The sequence below is a fragment of the Mobula birostris genome, chromosome 1, assembly GCF_030028105.1.
Source record: "Mobula birostris isolate sMobBir1 chromosome 1, sMobBir1.hap1, whole genome shotgun sequence".
Classification (NCBI taxonomy): domain Eukaryota; kingdom Metazoa; phylum Chordata; class Chondrichthyes; order Myliobatiformes; family Myliobatidae; genus Mobula; species Mobula birostris.
In genome coordinates, this window is record NC_092370.1 from 19302463 (window position 1) to 19322410 (window position 19948).

The following is a 19948-nucleotide window of genomic DNA, read 5'->3' on the forward strand; positions in this document are numbered from 1 at the left end:
CTGTAGGGGGTTTGTATGTTCACCACATGAACACGTGGGTTTCCACCAGGTGCTCCGGTTTCCTCCCGCAGTCCAAACCTGCACCAGTTGGTCGGTTAATTGGTCATTGTAAATTGTCCCGTGATTAGGCTAGGGTTAAATCGGGAGTTGCTGGGTGGCCGGCTTGATGAACCGAAAAAGCCTACTTCGCACCGATTCACAATAAATCAAAATAAATAAAAAAGCTCTCAATAAGCAAATTGTGTATTTTCTCACAAAAGAATCTTATTCCTGAAAAATAATAGAATGTCCTGTTGGAAATATGATGGGATTATATAAATGAAAGCTTAAAAACAATGTGAAGATTATGTGAAGCTGCAAGGGATTATGCAGAGATTTTACATTTCTGTGGCCAACCTAATAGTGTCTTCCATTGAAATAGTTTGGGTGTAAGCAAGGTGTACAGTAATGTAGTCGTTTGTACAATGCCTTATAGTACAGGAGATCTGGGTTCAATTCCTACTGCTGCCTGTAAGGAGTTTGTACGTTCTCCTCATGACCGTGTCGGTTTTCTCCCATGGTTCAATGATGTGCTGGTTGGTAGGTTAAGCTAGGGTTAAATCAGAGGTTGCTGGGCACTGCGGCTCAAAGAGCCAGAAGGGCCTATTCTGTGCTGTAGCCAAATAAATAAATAAATAAATTTGTCCTATTGTAAGTCCACTGGTTATTCAAATCATCAAATATAACCACAAGGAAATGCAAGAATAATTTAAGGAAGGTTACCCAAGTGAATATCTTAAGCAATCCTTTTTTCCAAATGGTACAATTAAATTTTAGGCTGTCAGCAGTAAAAGTCAAATTGTTAACTGTGTTAAATAGGGTAGTCAAAGTGAAACAAACGCAGATCTAAATTTCCTGATGTTTCAAGCTTTAAGCTGAACTGTGAGTATAGACAACTTGTTGTAACCTGACAATTATGAACGCCTTGAAATTCAATTGCGTAGTTCTGTTTTTATTTAGCATTATGTCACTGAAGAACATTTTATTCCTGAGTGAAACACAACAAAGGCCATTTCTGGGATATTTATGGTGCATACAAGGGAAATAATGTTTTTTTTACTGGCTTCACGGCTTAATTCTTATCATAAATTCTGCTTCCAGTGTGATGGAAAAATGGAGGCAGCCCTGAGTTTTTGAGGGTACCATCTGCGTTGGCATCATTTATTTAATCTTGGGGAGAAAACAAAAAGCTGCCAATTTAGATGTACTGAATGTGAAAATAATTCAGAGGTCTTGTAGAAATATGTAGAATTATATGGTGCTTAAAAGAATATGGAGATCTTATTGCGGTATTAAAAATTGGGAGGAGTGCGGGCCTTTTCCACTGAGGTTGGATGAGACTAAAACAAGAGGTCATAGGCTGAGGGTGAAAGGTGAGAAGGGGTTATCCTTAACTCAGCAAAATCAATGAAATGGCAACTATCAGCTGATTGCCCTGCAGTGTTGAGTGTTGAATTGGGAGATTGATGGTGAGTTGACATGTAGACATGACAAGTTGCAGCTCGGCCCGTTATCTATAATGTACAACACAGGGGGTGGCGTTGGGATATCCTACTTAATTGTAGGTGGAGAATCTTTTACTTTGGTGTATCCCCATACTTACGGATATCCAATTAGGTTATTGTCATACTCAAGAAAGATAAAAATAGGATTTCCTTCTTATTGTATATTTTAAATTTCACACTTCACATAACTGACATAAATCATGAAATTTGTTGTTTGGCAGCAGCGGTACAGTGCAATACATAAAAATAATTACTGTTACTTAAATAAAAAAAAGTACTGCAAAAGAGGAATAGCGAAGTAGTCTACATAAAGTCATAGACTGTTCAGAAATCTGAGTGCAGAGGGGAAGAAATTGTTCCTAAAATATTGAGTGTGGGTCTTCAGTCTCCTGTACCTCCTTCTTCATGGTAGTAATGAGAAGAGGGCATGTCCCTGATGGTGAGAATCTTTCATGATGGATACTGCCTTCTTGAGGCACTGCCTTTTGAAGATGTCTTTGACGACGGGGAAACTTGTGCCTATACAGAAACTAGCTAAGTCCACAACCCTCTGAAGCCTCTTGTAATCCTTTGGATTGGCACCTCTGTACCAGGCAGAGATGTAACCAGTCAGGATGCTCTCCACGGTAGATCTGTAGAAATTTGCTAGAGTTTGATGATATACTAAACCTCCTCAGCCTCCTAATGAAGTACAGTCGCTGGTGTGCCTTCGCTGTGATTGCTTCAATTGTTTTACCCCCTAGGATAGATCCCCTGAGGTTTTGATGCCAAGGAATTTGAAAATGCTCACCATTTCCTCCACTAACTCTTCATGTTCTCCCGCCTTCTCCTCCCTGAAGTCTGCAGTCGCCTCTTTGGTGTTGCTGATGTTGAGTGCAAGCTTGCTGTTACAACACCACTCAACAAGCTGATCTATTTCGCTTCTGTACACCATCTGTGATTCTGCCAACAACAACATACTTTTTGAAAATTACAGTTAACAAAGTAAAAATACTTTAAGCTTTGTTATCATGCAAATTATGTGAATAGAATGCAATATTTTCCAGGACCTTGGTGGATATACAAATTAAAAGGTAAACAACTCATGCATCCTTCATTCAACCATGGTTACTTCTGTGAGAAAGTGGAATTGAAATCAATCACTTGTTTTGCCAGTGTCTTACATATGATCCAATTTCTAATAGCATATGTCTACATGTCAGCTTCCAGCTGGTGGTAAATATGAAGCTAATAATAGGATGATCTGGCAGATGAATAGTTGGCTGAAGAATTGGTGCAGGGGGCAGGGTTTCAGATTTCTGGATCACTGGGGTCACTTCTGGGTAATGGTATGGTCTCTACAAAAAAGGATGGGTTACACCTGAACCCGAGTGGGATCAGTATCTTTGTGGCAGGTTTGCTAGAGCTGTTGGGGACGGTTTAAACTAATCTGGCATAGAGATGAGAACATCAGTGATAGGGCTAGTATACGAGGAGATGTAGTGTGTTGTGAGACTGTGAGGAAGGACAGGTAGATGATTGGCAAAATAGCAGTCAGTTGGATGAGTTAAAGTATAACAGGGGGCTAGAATCATAAAGGGTGTTGAATACAGGACCGACGGTGCTATGTTTCAATGCATGCAGTGTATAATATAAGACAGATGACCTTGTGGCGCAGTGAGAGATTGGTAGGTATGCTGGTGGTTGAAAGAAGATCATAGTCGAGAGCTTAACATCCAAGGATACACCTTGTATTGAAAGAACAGGCAGGTAGACAGAGGAGGTGTGTGACGAGAGTCCTTGATGTAGATGGTTTGAACCCAAATGCTGGAGTACCTGAAACAAGGACTGAGAAATGGTATCAAACTAGCTCCCACTTGGAGTACTGGGTTCAGTTCTGGTCACCTCGCTACAGGAAGGGTGTGGATACTGTAGAGGGTGCAGAGGAGATTTACAAGGATGTTGTCTGGATTGAGAGCATGCTTTATGAGAATAGGTTGAGTGAACTTGGCCTTTTCTCCTTGGAGCGACAGAGGATGAGAGATGGCCTGACAGAGGTGTATAAGATGATGATAAGCATTGATTGTGTGGATAATCAGAGGCTTTTTCCTAGGGTTGAAATGGCTAACACGAGGGGGCATGGTTTTAAAGCTTGGAAGTAGGTACAAGGAGGATGTCAGAGGTAAGTCTTTCACACAGAGTGTGATGGGTGCACAGAATGTACTGCCAGCGAAGGTTGTGGAGGCTTATACTGTAGGGTCTTTTAAGAGACTCAGATCACAGAGCTTACAGAAATCGAGGGCTATGTGGTAGAGAAATTCCAGGCAGCTTCTAGAGTAGGTTACATGGTAGGTACAACTCTGTGGGCTGAAGGGCCTGTAATGTACAGTAGATTTCTATGTTTCTAAGAACAGAGCACAAAACAACGCTGGATGATATCATTAGTAGGGGTTATGATTGAGCACTAAGTTCAAGTGCTCTTTAAATACTCAATTCTTAGTGCCTAAAACATGATTGCCAATTAGCTGGACCATCTTGAATCCTCAAAGGGACTGTGCCAGCTATCCATACTCCGGAGAGTTAGAGCGTCTAAGTCCTCGAAGATGGCAGTTGAGAGTGTCTCATAACAGGACACCGTCCCCTGTGGTCAGCTCCTGATGGCCCTGGCTGCTCAGAGAGATGGTGGTGATAGTCATGGATCCAAGATGTCTTTTTCGGGCACTCAGCACCTCTCTTAGGCTTTAAAATCTTCCACGTCTATGATGTATTGCCGAACAACCCTAATAGTACACAGATCCGAAAGTCTTTTCACTGTGAAGACCCGTTCCCCGTTGATAAACCTGGGTGGTGGCGGGGCTAAGGAACTGGTACAGAGTGGTCTTAGTTTAGAGATGTGGAAAGTGGTATTGGTCTTTGACACTGGATGGTTGTGGCCAGTTTCTGACCGCCTGGATCTTGGTAGGGTCCATCCTGAGATTGCCATTAGAGATGATGAAACCTAAAAATGAAATGGTTGTCACGTGAAACTTGGACTTCTCCAACTTGGACATTCATGGTCTAGAAGCCTCTTTAAAATGTTCCTTACGTGAGAGACGTGCTCCTCCATGGACTTCGAGCAGATTAATAGTCATAGTCATAGTCATAGTCATAGTCATACTTTATTAATCCCAGGGGAAATTGGTTTTCATTACAGTTGCTCCATAAATAATATATAGTAATAGAACCATAAATAGTTAAATATTAATATGTAAATTATGCCAGTAAATTATGAAATAAGTCCAGGACCAGCCTATTGGCTCAGGATGTCTGATCCTCCAAGGGAGGAGTTGTAAAGTTTGATGGCCACAGACAGGAATGACTTCCTATGACGCTCTGTGCTGCATCTCGGTAGAATGAGTCTCTGGCTGAATGTACTCCTGTGCCCACCCAGTACATTATGCAGTGGATGGGAGACATTGACCAAGATGGCATGCAACTTAGACAGCATCTTCTTTTCAGACACCACCGTGAGAGAGTCCAGTTCCATCCCCACAACATCACTGGCCTTACGAATGAGTTTGTTGATTCTGTTGGTGTCTGCCACCCTCAGCCTGCTGCCCCAGCACACAACAGCAAACATGATAACACTGGCCACCACAGACTCGTAGAACATCCTCAGCATAGTCCGGCAGATGTTAAAGGACCTCAGTCTCCTCAGGAAATAGAGACGGCTCTGCCCCTTCTTGTAGACAGCCTCAGTGTTCTTTGACCAGTCCAGTTTATTGTCAATTCATATCCCCAGGTATTTGTAATCCTCCACCATGTCCACACTGACCCCCTGGATGGAAACAGGGGTCACCGGTGCCTTAGCCCTCCTCAGGTCTACCACCAGCTCCTTAGTCTTTTTCATATTAAGCTGCAGATAATTCTGCTCACACCATGTGACAAAGTTTCCTAACGTAGCCCTGTACTCAGCCTCATCTCCCTTGCTGATGCATCCAACTATGGCAGAGTCATCAGAAAACTTCTGAAGATGACAAGACTCTGTGCAGTAGTTGAAATCCAATGTGTAAACGGTGAAGAGAAAGGGAGACAAGACAGTCCCCTGTGGAGCCCCAGTGCTGCTGATCACTCTGTCGGACACACAGTGTTGCAAGCACACGCACTGTGGTCTGCCAGTCAGCTAATCAAGAATCCATGATACCAGGGAAGCATCCACCTGCATCGCTGTCAGCTTCTCTCCCAGCAGAGCAGGGCGGATGGTGTTGAACGCACTGGAGAAGTCAAAAAACATGACCCTCACAGTGCTCGCTGGCTTGTCCAGGTGGGCGTAGACACAGTTCAGCAGGTAGACGATGGCATCCTCAACTCCTAGTCGCGACTGGTAGGCGAACTGGAGGGGATCAAAGTGTGGCCTGACCATAGGCTGGAGCAGCTCCAGAACAAGTCTCTCCAGGGTCTTCATGATGTGGGAGGTCAATGCCACCGGTCTGTAGTCATTGAGGCTGCTGGGGCGCGGCGTCTTTGGCACAGGGACGAGGTAGGACGTCTTCCACAATACAGGAGCCCTCCGGAGTCTCAGGCTCAGGTTGAATACATGGCAAAGTACTCCACATAGCTGAGGGGCACAGGCTTTGAGCACCCTGGTACTGACACCATCCGGTCCTGCAGCCTTGCTTGGGTTGAGACGTTTCAGCTGTCTTCTCACCTGTAGAGCTGTGAAGCCCACCATGGTGGTTTCGTGTGGGGAAGGGGTATAGTCATGAGAGCAAGGTGGGGGACTGTGAGGAGGAGTAGGAGGGGAGAGTGGAATATGTGTTGGTTGGGGGCCGACAACTGATGCTCATGTGTAGGATGGACAGGGGCCACACTGTCAAATCTGTTAAAGAACAGGTTAGGTTCATTGGCCCTGTCCACACTGCCTTCCGCTCCTCTGTTGCTAGTTTGCCGGAACCCAGTGATGGTCCTCATCCTCCTCCAGACCTCTCTCATGTTGTTCTGCTGGAGTTTCCACTCAAGCTTCCTCCTATACCTGTCTTTAGCCTCCCTGATCCTGGCTTTCAGGTCACTCTGTATTGCCCTCAGCTCCTCCCTATTTCCATCTCTAAACGCCCTCTTTTTAGCGTTCAGGATGTCCTTAATGTCCTTTGTCACCCATGGCTTGTTATTTGAATAACAAAGGACAGTTCTTGTCGGAACATTGCAGTCCACACAGAAGTTAATGTAATCGGTGATGCACTCTGTGAGCCCATCAATATCCTCTCCATGTGGCTCACAGAGTGCCTGCCAGTCTGTCACCTCAAAACAACTCTGGAGCGCCTCATAAGCCTCCTCCGATCATTTCCTCACTGTCCTCGAGGTTGCAGGTTTACTCTTCACCAGAGGCACGTAGCAGGGTTTTAGATGCACCAGGTTCTGATCTGACCTTCCCAGTGGGGGGAGGGGAGAGGAGCTGTATGCATCCTTAACGTTAGCGTACATCAAATCCAGAGTCCTCTCCCCTCTGGTTGTACAGCTCACATACTGCGTGAAGTTGGGCAGTGTTCTAGCCATGGTAACATGGTTGAAGTCACCTGAGATGGTAATGAGGGCACTCGGGTGCTGGGTTTGTAATCTGGCTATGACGGTGTAAGTGATGTTGCACGCCGACGCCGGGTTGGCAGAGGGAGGGATGTACACAACAACCACAATTGCATGCGAGATTTCCCTTGGCAAATAATATGGCCGGAGTCCAACAGCAAAAAGTTCAATATCCAGGCTACAGACCCGTTCCTTGATCGTAATATGCCCAGGAATGCACCATCTGTTATTTATCAGAACTGCCAGCCCCCCTCCTTTACGCTTACCACTCTCAGTGCAATTCTGGTCAGCTCGAACGGTCTGGAAGCCCTCTATGGAAACGCTTTGATCGGGTATGTCCTCGTGCAGCCACGTCTCAGTGAAGCACATGACACTGCTCTCCCGAAATGTTCTCTGACTCCTGCCAAGCGCAGTCAGTTTGTCGATTTTATTTCCCAGCGATCTCTCATTTCCCATGATGAGAGAGGGGAGACACGGCTTATAACTTCTCTTCTCCATAAGCCTCTGTTGTCTTGACCCGGTCCTCTTCCCTCGCCTTTTTGATCCCCCTCTGCATCCTCTGTGTGTTTTCCTCCAGATTTCAGCCGGTATGTCCACGGCTCTGTTCGCTAAACCGGCGGGCATGAGCGTAATCAATTGGTCCCTTGAATACACAATGCGGCCATCCTGCTGCCACGCTAATGAGACGTGTCCGAATGTAGCTAATTCCAGCTCTAAAAAAACAAATAAAACTCTCTCCACCAGCACGTTAGAGAGGGTGCAGCTTCAATGTGTTACCGTGAGAAAAAAGATACAACAAATAACTAAGTTAAAAAGTTTAAAAGTAAGAAACTGCGGAGCAACTGTAACCAGCTGCATGCACGACCGGCGCATGCGCACATGATATCATCCAAGTAGATAAAGCCATTCTTACGGAGAATATTCCAAAGCATGTTGTTTCTAAAGGTCTGAAAAACTGCGGGAGCGTTCACAAGACTGAAGGATCAGTACTCGTAGTGTCCCGTTGGTGTATTGAATGCAATCTTCCACTCATCCCCTTCCCTTATACAGACCAGATTGTATGCACTCTGTTGGTCTAGCTCAGATGGTCAGAGGTTCAGCTGTCAACAGTGTGGTGGTGAAACTCCTTCCTCGTGGCAGCCATGAATTCCTCCAAATCAGAGCAAATCTCTGACCTACATTCCCAAAGCGCGGTGACCCAGGCCAGGGCTCTTCCAATCCGGAGTGAGATAATGAAGGCCACTTCTCCACACTCCAAAGGGATCCAGTCAGGCTGGAGTTCATACATCAACGAGCATTGAGTGAGGAAGCTGCGGCAAGAATCCACATCTCCATCAAGTCTCTGGGATCAGCAGATGTACTGGCCCCACAGAGCAAGTGACAGCCTCACCTGAGCAGCTCTGGCGTCCTGGTACACGGCGGCCTGGAGGTCGTGTGCCTCCAGGTTCCGTCTGGAAATCCTGTTGACGTGGCTGGCTACAGCAGCGAGGGACTCTGATACCCTGCTGGATCTATGTTGACTCAATCACACTGTGACGAGATTCCTTGACGGGGACGGCTTGGACCCAAATGTTGGAGGATCTGAGGCTACGATCGAGACACGGTATCAAACTAGATTGAGAACTGAGCATAAACAATGCTAGACAATATCACTAGTCGGGGTTATTGATTGAGCACTGAGGCTCCGTTCAGGTGCTCTTTAAATACTCAATTCTTGGTGCACGGTACAGGATTGCCAGTTAGCGGAACCGTCCTGGACTCTTACAGGGGCCGTGCCAGCTATCCCTACTCCAGACAGTTAGAGAGTCTAAATCCCATAACCTGATGTGGTTGGGAGCATCTCGTAACAGGGTGGTGTGGCTCTATTGGTAAAAAAATGAAATCAAATCCTTGGAAAGAGGTGACATAGTATTGGAAGATGCAGAATCCTTGCAGATAGAGTTAAGAAACTGCAAGGGTAAAAAGTCTGATGGGAGTTATATACAGGCCCACGAACAGTAGCAGGATGTGGGATGCAAATTACAAAAGGAGTTAGAAAAGGGATGTAAAAAGGGAAATGTTGCGATAATCAATGGGGATTTCAATATGCCAGGTAGGTCGAGAAAATCTGGTTCGTACTGAATTTCAGGAGAGGTAATTTGTAGAATCCCTACGAGATGGCTTTTTAGAGCAGCTTGTGATTGAGTCTACTAGGGGAATGGAAATTCTGGATTTTCAAAAATGAAAATACGGGCAATCTGGCATTGGGCAATTAAAACAGATAAGATGTAGAATTCAATGTAAAGTTATGTAAACTCAGAAATCTGCCGACTTTGAGAATCTGAAAATAAAACAGAAACTGTTGAAAGCTTGGCTAGTCAGGAGACATTTGTGGAGTGAGAAGCAGGGTTGAAGTTTCAGGTCTTCGATCTCTCTTTAGAATGGATGAAAGGTCAACCGTCTGTTACATAAACTCTGTTTCACTTTGTATAGGTGTCACTGACTGAATTAGAATCAGAATCAGATTTATTATTACTGACATGTCGTGAAGTTTTTTGCAGTAAAAATCAATGCATAAAATGTACTCCAAGTTGCAATAAGAAATGACAAGTCGGATTGCGTGAGCATGTTGGTCTGTGGACTGCCAGGAACTGCACCATTAATTTGTGGAATGTATCACTTGGAGACTTGGCTCACATATATATATACACACACACACACACACACACACAGAGTGATTGAAAAGTTCGTGGCCTAGGGTAGAAGGAGTCAATTTTAGAAAACCTAGCACATTTATTTTTCCTACATTTACACACTTAGTCCGGCTGTCGTGAGCATACTGATCCCTTCTTTGTAGAAGTCGGCATCTTGGACCTCCAGAAGTGGTCCACAGCAAGGGTGATTGATAAGTTCGTGGCCTAAGCTAGAAAGAGATGGGTTACTAACTTCAAACTTTCTGCATTTTCACTCAAAGAGTTGAACTGCACGTGCATGTAACAAGAACTGTATAACTCATCTCCTTCTACCTTAGGCCACTAACTTATCAATCGCCCCTCGTGTGTGTGTGTGTGTGTGTGTGTGTGTGTGTGTGTGTGTGTGTGTATGTTTGTATGCCTCTTGCTGTGTATGTTTTGCACCTTGGTCCTGTAAGAACACTTTTGTTTGGTTGTATGTTTGAATGATAATTCAACTTGAACATAAGAACTTATGGAAATATACTGAAGAAATATTTATATAAATAAGTAAATACTGCAAAATAGTGCAAAAAGAGTGCAAAAATCGTGAGGTAATGTTCATGGGATCATTGTCCATTTAGAGGGAATGACAGAGGGAATGAAACTGTTCCTAAAATGTTGAGTGTGCCTTCAGGCTCCTGCGCCTCCTGATAAGTATTTCTAGTACTTTCTGCTTTTTCTGTAAAATAACATCTGTTGGCCAATAAAAAGCATTCAACATAAGAGTTTAAACCATTGCTTTTCAGTCATTGAAGAATCAGTTTGGTTTTTCAGTCGATGTAAAGCTATTATTAAATTGTCGAGTCAAACTGTAGTTTGTAGCCCAAAGTTGCATTTCTGCATCTAAATGGGAAGAGAGTAAAATTTCTGATATTCCAGCCAACAAGGCATTCTGATGGATGAATTAAATTGGCTAACCTACCTGTAGTTAAAATTTACAGAATTCAATTTCTGTTTTTTAATTATATGTTGAGATAATATTAGACCATAAGACAAAGGAGCAGAAGTCGGCCATTCGGCCCATTGAGTCTGCTCCGCCATTTAATCATGAGCTGATCCAGTCTCCCATTTAGTCCCACTCCCCTGCCTTCTCACCATAACCTTTGATGCCCTGGCTACTCAGATACCTATCAATCTCTGCCTTAAATACACCCAATGACTTGGCCTCCACTGCCGCCCGTGGCAACAAATTCCACAGATTCACCACTCTCTGGCTAAAAAAATTTCTTCGCACTCATGACTGATCCTTTTTTCCTCTCCTCAGCCCCACTCCCCGTTCTTCTCCCCATTAGATTAGATACTTATTTAGATTGTAATCTTCACATTTGCTCAAAGCTAAGCTGCAATTTAACAGTGACAGCCATGCAATCACGTGTAAAAATATAAGTAGATATGCATAAATATTCTTGTCTACTTGTATTTAATTTATGTTATATACAGAAGAACATGTGAATAATACAAATACAATCTCTTTGTGCTGTATGTACTATTTTAAAAGTTTGATCAATGATGATTTAATTAATGATTTCCAATTTTTATTCTTGATAATCGATTTTTAAACTTATTTTTCTATGATATTGTGATAAAATTGTGATGTAAGTTGCTTCTTGTCTTTAACCCATAACACAAGAATGACTTGGGCAGCTTAGTCATTTCTCTCAGAGAACCTCTTCCAGCATGAGCATTTTGTGGAAGATTTACCTATTCCTTTGTTAGAATTGAGATCACTCAGAATAAATTTACTGGACAAACTTGCGTTCAGCTGAATGGCCTAATTCTGCTCCGATATCTGATGGTCCTACAGTCACTAGTTCAGTGGTGACACTGGTTATAACTGTGAGGACAGTGCAGGATGAGTCACAAGTAGTCTGCAGCCGGTGTAAGGGACAAATTCCGATGCAGGATTCTGCAAAGCCCAGGCCTGCTTTGATATCCACTGGAAAGGCAATCTAGTTTCCGCTAGTCAAGCTGCAGCTACAGGGCAATATCAATCAGAAATACTAGTGAATCAGAATCTGGTTTAATCTCACTGGAATATAACTACACATTTGTTGACTTTCCGGTAATAGTACAATACAATACATAATAATAGAAAAACATGAATTATAATATATATATATTTGTCAAATTAGTTAAGTAGTGCAAAAATGGAAATAAAAAAGTAGCACGGTAGTGTTCATGGGTTCAGTGTCCATTCAGAAATTGGATGGCAAGGGGGAAGAAGCTTCCCTGAATTGTTGAGTGTGTGCCTTCAGGTTTCCTGATGGTAACAAGGCATGACCTGGGTCCTGGGTGATGGGGGTCCTTAATGATGGACGCTTTCTTTTTGAGGCATCGCTCCTCAAAAATGTCCTGGATCCCATGGAGGCTAGTGCCAATGATGGAACTAACTAAGACTTGAAGGCAAAGGCGTATGAAAATCATGTATTATGGGAATGTACAAGAGATTATTTCATGTTTCAGTGCATGGTTTGATTATGAATTTGGTTTGGAATGCTTACTATGTATTGACATTTGTGTTATACTGGTGGTCAGCGATGCAGGAAAATAATTGGGTGAATGGGAGATTAATGTGTTTTCAGAGTTGCTATTACTTTCAACTGTATTCTACATGAATAATTTCAATAGGATGGTGAAAACCAGGTTTCTTCTTTTTTTCCTCCCAATGTATGGTCTTGGTTTGAAACGTCAACGCTTTACTCCCTCCTTTGATGCTGCCTTACTCACTGAGTTCTTCTAGCATTTTCTGTGTGCTTCTCTTCCTCCCTGACTCTTTTTTTTCCTTCCTGCTCCAGCTTGTTCTTCCCAGCTACTCATTGCTTACTTGACAGTGGGGCTGTCGCTGCTATGATAGTGAGATTTTGCAGCGTACAGCAGCGCACGATGAATCTTGACACAAACTTCTCCAAGATGCAAGAGATTCTGCAGATGCTGGAAATTTTCTTTCTTTCTTTTTAAATCTTTTTATTGAATAAGTATACAAAAAGGTAAGCCATATAGGCACTAATACACTGTTAGAATATAATAAAATTACAGGAGATATTAATACAAAAAAAATGATACAAACAATGTAATTTAAACATAACGTACCAAGGTAACATAATAGTATACTAATTTTTATATATATATCAATAGAGAAAAGGAAAAAAAAAACCCCAAAAAAACCACCGTGCAACTAACTAAAAGCAAAGCAAAGCAATGGGCTAGCTTGAAACCAAGCAGAGTTAAAAAACTTAAAATCACGTCCTCAATCCCAACCTCCATTAAAAACAGTAAAAAAAACAAGAAGGGTATATATTACATTAAATGAAAATATTGAATAAAAGATCTCCAGGTCTGTTCAAATTTAAATGAAGAGTCATAAAGATTGCTTCTAATTTTCTCCAAATTCAAGCATAATATCGTCTGAGAAAACCAAAAAAAGGTAGTTGGAGCATTAAGCTCTTTCCAATGTTGTAAGATACATCTTTTCGCCATTAAAGTAAGAAATGCAGTAATAGGGTGAGGAGAGATATCTATATTCAATACCTTGGAAATAATATTAAAAATGTCTCTCCAAAAAGTTTCCAGAGTAGGACAAGACCAAAACATATGAGTTAAAGAGGCTATCTGCCCCGGACATCTATCAGAAAAAGGATTAATATGAAAATATAAGCGAGCTAATTTATCTTTGGACATATGTGCTCTCTGAACAACTTTAAATTGAATTAGGGAATGTTTAGCACAGATAGAGGAAGTATTGACTAATTGTAAAATCTGCCCCCAGTCATCCACGGAAATAATAGATCCCAATTCTTGTTCCCAATCTGACCTAATCTTATCAAATGGAGCTTTCCTAAGTTTCATAATAATATTATAAATAATAGCCGATGCACCTTTCTGACATGGATTAAGGTTAATTATAGTATCTAAAATGTATGTAGGAGGAAGCATTGGAAAGGAAGAAAGTATAGTACTTAGGAAATTTCTAACTTGTAGATACCTAAAAAAAATGTATTCTTGATAAATTATATTTATTAGATAATTGTTCAAAAGACATAAGGGAACCAGGAAATTTTGATCAACATACACAAAATATTGGAGGAACTCAGTATTTCAGGCAACATCTATGGAGAGCACACACTCGAACATTCAGGAACAGCTTCTTCCCCTCTGCCATCTGATTTCTGAATGGACATTGAACCCATGAACACTACTTTTTTAACTTCTAATTTTTCACTAATTAATTATGCCGGTGATATTAACCCTGATTCTGATTCTGATGCTGAGGAATAAATAGTCAATGTTTTGGGCTGAGAGCTGAAACATTGAATCTTTATTCTCCTTTACTGCCTGGTAATTAAATTACAGGAAGACTGACCTACTTGACTGGTGAGGAACTTTGCACAAGCCACGCTATCCAGCGTCGATGCCTTCACTCGTGGAAATCTAAAGCATCCACATGTAAAACATGTCAAATTACCGAAATTCCCGATCCGCCGACATGCTTAAACGAATTCACATGGATATCGTCGATTAATGCTCACCTTTCCTCGCCATGCCCAATCTCGGGGAGGAACTCAATTCCAACGCCCCAACAGCGTCTTCAGCAGAAACAAAATGGTCTCCCCACTATCCCGTGCGTGCATAATGACATCACCGTTTCCCTTAAAGGCACAGACAACTATTCTAGCATTACCCGGATGGATACCTAAGTACACTTTTAACGATACTGAATAAGATCCGACGGTCACCCGGCTACACTAGCTTCAGTTTCGTCCCATACTTACAACTGCCTGATATTTGAATACCTGTCAGCTGTGCAGTAGTAGTAGGGCATCTTTAATCTATTACAACAGACCTAAATCATTAATTCTTTGGTGAAATGCCTTCACATCGTTCAGAGATTTTAATAAACTGAAGTAGTATCTGATATGAGGATATTCAGAATCAAAATCAGAATCGGGTTTATTATCATTGACATACATCATAAAATGTGTTACTTTGTAGCAGCAGCAGAGTGCAATATATAAAATATATTGTAAATTCTGACAAAAAATATTTTTAAAAAATGCCAAAAGAGAGCAAAAATAATGTAACGTTGTGTTCATGGAGTCATTGTCCATGATGTTGGAGGGGGAGAAACTATTTTTGGAGGCTCCTGTGCCTCCTTCCTAATGGTAGCAATGAGAAGAGGGCATGCCCTGGGTGGTGGGTTTCCTTAATGATGGATGCCGCATTTCTGAGGCATTGTCTTTGGAAGATGTCCTTGATGGTGTGGTGGTTAGTGGCCCGTGATGAAGCTGGCTGAGTTTACAACCCTCTACGGCCTTCTCCAGTCCTGTGAAGTGGCCCCTCCCTATTATTTTATTCTCACCATCTCTCCATGTTGCAAGCAGAAGGAAGTGTATATTCATAACCATCCTGGAAGTCAACCTTGTGATGATCCATTGAGATATGACTTGTAAATGACCAAGCTACCTTCCCTGACTGCAGTATCTTTGTGGTTCGAAGAGCTTAGTTTTAAAGTAATGACCAACGTAACATGAGCTAAAGTTGTAGCTATCTCCTTGATCTAACACTAGCCATTATCATAGGAACACACACACAAAGCTGGAGGAACTCAGCAGGGCCAAGACCCTTTATCAGGACCGGAAAGAAAGAGGGAAGATTCCGATTCGTTTTTCATACAGTCTTGAAACATACAGAGAAATGTATCGATTGCGTCAGCAACTTAGGCATGTGCTGGGGGCAGCCTGCAAGTGTTGCCAGATATTCGGGTGCCAGCTGGGGAAAGAAACCAGAATAAGAAAAAGGGGCAGAAGGTAAAGAGTACAAATTGGCAGGTGAGGGGAAGGTGGGTAGGTGGAATTGAGAAGCTGGGAGGTGATCGGTGGAAAATGTAAAAGGGCTGAAGTTGAAGAGTCTGATAGAAGACGAGAGTGGACCACGGGAGAAAGAGAAATGCGCTCTTCCTGCAGTACACATGCTCAATATTGTGGGAACAACTTCTTCACCTCCACCAACAGATTTCTGAACTGACAATGAACCAACCCATGAGCACTATCTCACTATTTTTGCACTACTTAATATAATTTATATTTGTATATATTTCTTATGGTAATTTATAGGTTTTATTTTATTTATTGCTATGTACTGCTGTACTAAAACAACCTATTTCACAATGTATGTCAGTAATATTAAACCTGATTCTGAAATCTGCTGCGAACATAGTTGCTCTATTTAACTCGTGCAGACAGAGCGGTCATTCCTGCTGCTGAATGTAGGATATTTGGACATGGTACTAAAATGGAAACAATGGAGCTGTTATCAAATTAGTGTAACATTGACTCTTCACTGGGTGCTGTCATAGGCACAATCTAGTCTTCCTATCTCATCAACATAGTGTCTGGTGCAACTAATGACAGAAACGTGGTCTGAGTTCCAGAACTCTTCATCTCATTTTCTTGACATTAATTGCTTGCTTGCTTGCTTATTTATTTATTTATTTATTTATTAGTTAATTATTATTTTTTTCTTTCTTTTTGTACTTGCATAGTTTGTTGTTTTTTGCACACTGGTTGCCCTGTTGGTGTGGTCTTTCACTGATTCTATTACGATTTATTTATAATACAATAGAATAGAAAAGGACTTTATTGTCAGTGCTCAAGACAGCAAGATTTTGGGGCTACTCCAGTCTGCAAAACCGATATTAACATAGAAACATAGAAACATAGAAAATAGGTGCAGGAGTAGGCCATTCGGCCCTTCGAGCCTGCACCGCCATTTATTATGATCATGGCTGATCATCCAACTCAGAACACCGCCCCAGCCTTCCCTCCATACCCCCTGACCCCCGTAGCCACAAGGGCCATATCTAACTCCCTCTTAAGTATAGCCAATGAACTGGCCTCAACTGTTTCCTGTGGCAGAGAATTCCACAGATTCACCACTCTCTGTGTGAAGAAGTTTTTCCTAATCTCGGTCCTAAAAGGCTTCCCCTCTATCCTCAAACTGTGACCCCTCGTTCTGGACTTCCCCAATATTGGGAACAATCTTCCTGCATCTAGCCTGTCCAATCCCTTTAGGATCTTATAGGTTTCAATCAGATCCTCCCTCAATCTTCTAAATTCCAACGAGTACAAGCCCAGTTCATCCATTCTTTCTTCATATGAAAGTCCTGCCATCCCAGGAATCAATCTGGTGAACCTTCTCTGTACTCCCTCTATGGCAAGGATGTCTTTCCTCAGATTAGGGGACCAAAACTGCACACAATACTCCAGGTGCGGTCTCACCAAGGCCTTGTACAACTGCAGTAGTACCTCCCTGCTCCTGTACTCAAATCCTCTCGCTATAAATGCCAGCATACCATTCGCCTTTTTCACCGCCTGCTGTACCTGCATGCCCACTTAACAATACATGTGGTACAGCTTAATTTGAAAGGGCGGGAGGGGAGAGAGAAACGCCAGGCGATAGGTGAAACTTGGAGAGGGAGGGATGTAGCAAAGAGCTAGGAAGTTGATTGGTGAAAGAGACAAGTCCATGGAAGAAATAAAAAAAAGCGGGGGGAGGAGCACCAGAGGGGGGCGATGGACAGGCAAGGAGATAACATGAGAGAGGGACAAGGGGATGGGAAATTGGGAAGGGGGGGAGGCACTATTGGAAGTTTGAGAAATTGATGTTCATACCATCATGTTGGAGGCTACCCAAATGGAATATAAGGTGTTGTTCCTCCACCCGAAGTAAGGACTTATCCCGACAGTGGAGGAGGCCATGGATGGACATATCGGAATGGGAAGTGGAATTAAAATGGGTGGCCACTGGGAGATCCTGCTTGTTCTGGCGGATGGAGCGTAGGTGCTTGGCGAAGTGGTCTCCCAATCTACGTCGGGTCTCACCGATATACCCGGCCACACCGGGAGCACCGAACACAGTATATGGCCCCCAACAGATTCACCGGGGAAGTGTGGCTATTTCCGGAGATAGAAAAATAATTTCTCCTTTGGGTCCTCCCATTTCCTTCAAACAAAAGGGGTAACCATGGGCATTCACATGGGTCCCAGCTCTGCCTGCCTGTTTGTCGGCTACACGGAACAATTTTTGTTCAAGCCTACACTGGTGACGGTCCCGTACTTTTCCTCTGCAACATCGATGACTGCATTGGTGTTGCTTCCTGCGCCCATGCAGAACTCGTTGATTTCATCCACTTTGTCTCCAACTTCCACCCTGCCCTCAAATTCCGACCCCTCCCTTCCCTTTCTCGATCTCACTGTCTATTACAAACCAACAGACTCTCACAGCTACCTGGACTATACCTCGTTCCACCCTGCTAAATGTAAAAATGCCATCCCCGTCTCTCAATTACTCTGTCTCCGCTGCATCTGCTCTCAAGATGAGGCTTTTCATTCTAGAACAAAGGAGATGTCTTCCTTTTTCAAAGAAAAGAGCTTCCATTCCTCCACCATTAACACTGCCTTCAACCACATTTCTTCCATTTCACACATGTCTGATCTTATCTCATCCTCCTGCCACACTAGCAGGGATAGGATTCCTCTTTTCCTCAACTACAACCCCACCAGCCTCCGCGTCCAGCACATAATTTGCTGCAGCTTCCGCCACTTCCAACCGGATCCCACCACCAAACACATCTTTCCTTCCACCCCACTTTCTGCTTTCCACAGGGATCACCCCCTGTGCGACTCCCTTGTCCATTCATCCCTCCTCACTGATCTCCCTCCTGGCACTTATCTTTACAAGCAGAACAAGTGCAACAGCTGCCCCTACACCTCCTCCCTCACTACCATTCAGGGCCCTACCTCACTACCATTCAGGGCCCTAAACAGTCCTTCCAGGTAAGGTGACACTTCACCTGTGAGTTTGTTCGGGGTCATATACTGTGTCCGGTGTTCCCAATGTGGCCTCTTGTATATCGGTGAGACCCAATGTAGATTGGGAGACAGCTTTGCCGAGCACCTACGCTCCATCTGCAAGAAAAAGCAGGATCTCCCAGTGGCCACCTACTTTAATTCCATTTCCCATTCCCACTCCGATATGTCCATCCATAGCCTCCTCCACTGTCGGGATAAGGCCACGTTTAAGGTGGAGGAACAACACCTTATGTTCCGTTTGGGTAGTCTCCAACCTGATGGCATGAACATTGATTTCTCCGACTTCTAGTAATGACTCCCCCCACCCACTGCACCATTTCCCATCCCCTTGTTCCTCTCTGATGCTATCTCCTTGACCGCCCATCACCTCCCTCTGGTGCTCCTCCCCCACCCCTTTTTCTTTCTTCCATGGCCCTCTTTCTTTATCACCATCAACTTTGTAGCTCTTTGCTTCATCCTGCCCCCTCCAAGTGTGACCTATCGCCTGGCATTTCTTTCTCCCCTCCCTCACCTTTCAAATCTACCCCTCAGCATTATTTTTTCCAGTATTGCCAAAGGGTTTTGGCCCGAAATGTTGACTGTACTTTTTTCTATAGATGCTGCCTGGCCCGCTGAGTTCTCCAGCATGTTGTGTGTGTTGCTCGGATTTCCAGCATCTGCAGATTTTCTCTTGTTCACAGTTTAATCCAATATAGTTAATGGCTGCAAGTTTTGTACAAAGTCAAATATGTTGTGGTTTCAGCTCCAAAAAAAGAAACCATGAAACCTCAAACACCCTACTGTGTGTTTTTTATAGACCACCCAATAATAACAGACACATTGAGGAGCAGGTAGGGAGACAGATTCTGGAAAGGTGTAATAATAACAGGGTTGTTGTGGTGGTAGATTTCAATTTCCCAAATATCAGTTGGCATGTCCCTAGAGTGAGGGGCTTAGATGGGTTGGAGTTTGTTACGTGTGTTCAAGAAGGTTTCTTAATACAATATGTAGATAAGCCTACAAGAGGTGAGGCTGTACTTGATCTGGTATTGGAAAATGAACCTAGTCAGGTGTCAGGTCGCTCAGCAGGAAAGCATTTTGGAGATAGTAATCACACTTCTATCTCTTTTACCATAGCCTCGGAGAGGAATAGGAACAGACAAGTTAGGAAAGTGTTTAATTAGTGTAAGGGAAAATATAAGGCTATTAGGCAGGATGTTCTCAGGGAAATGTACCGAAGAAATGAGGCAAATGTTCAGGGAATATTTGCGTGGAGTTCTACATAGGTATGTTCCAATGAGACAGG

The 19948-nt window shown here is 43.1% G+C and overlaps 1 protein-coding gene across 1 annotated transcript in view; it reads left to right on the plus strand.

Moving 5' to 3' along the window:
• Window positions 1-19948, plus strand: part of csmd3b (CUB and Sushi multiple domains 3b) — a 2134893-nt gene that overhangs the window by 1794622 nt on the left and 320323 nt on the right. The window lies entirely within an intron of this gene.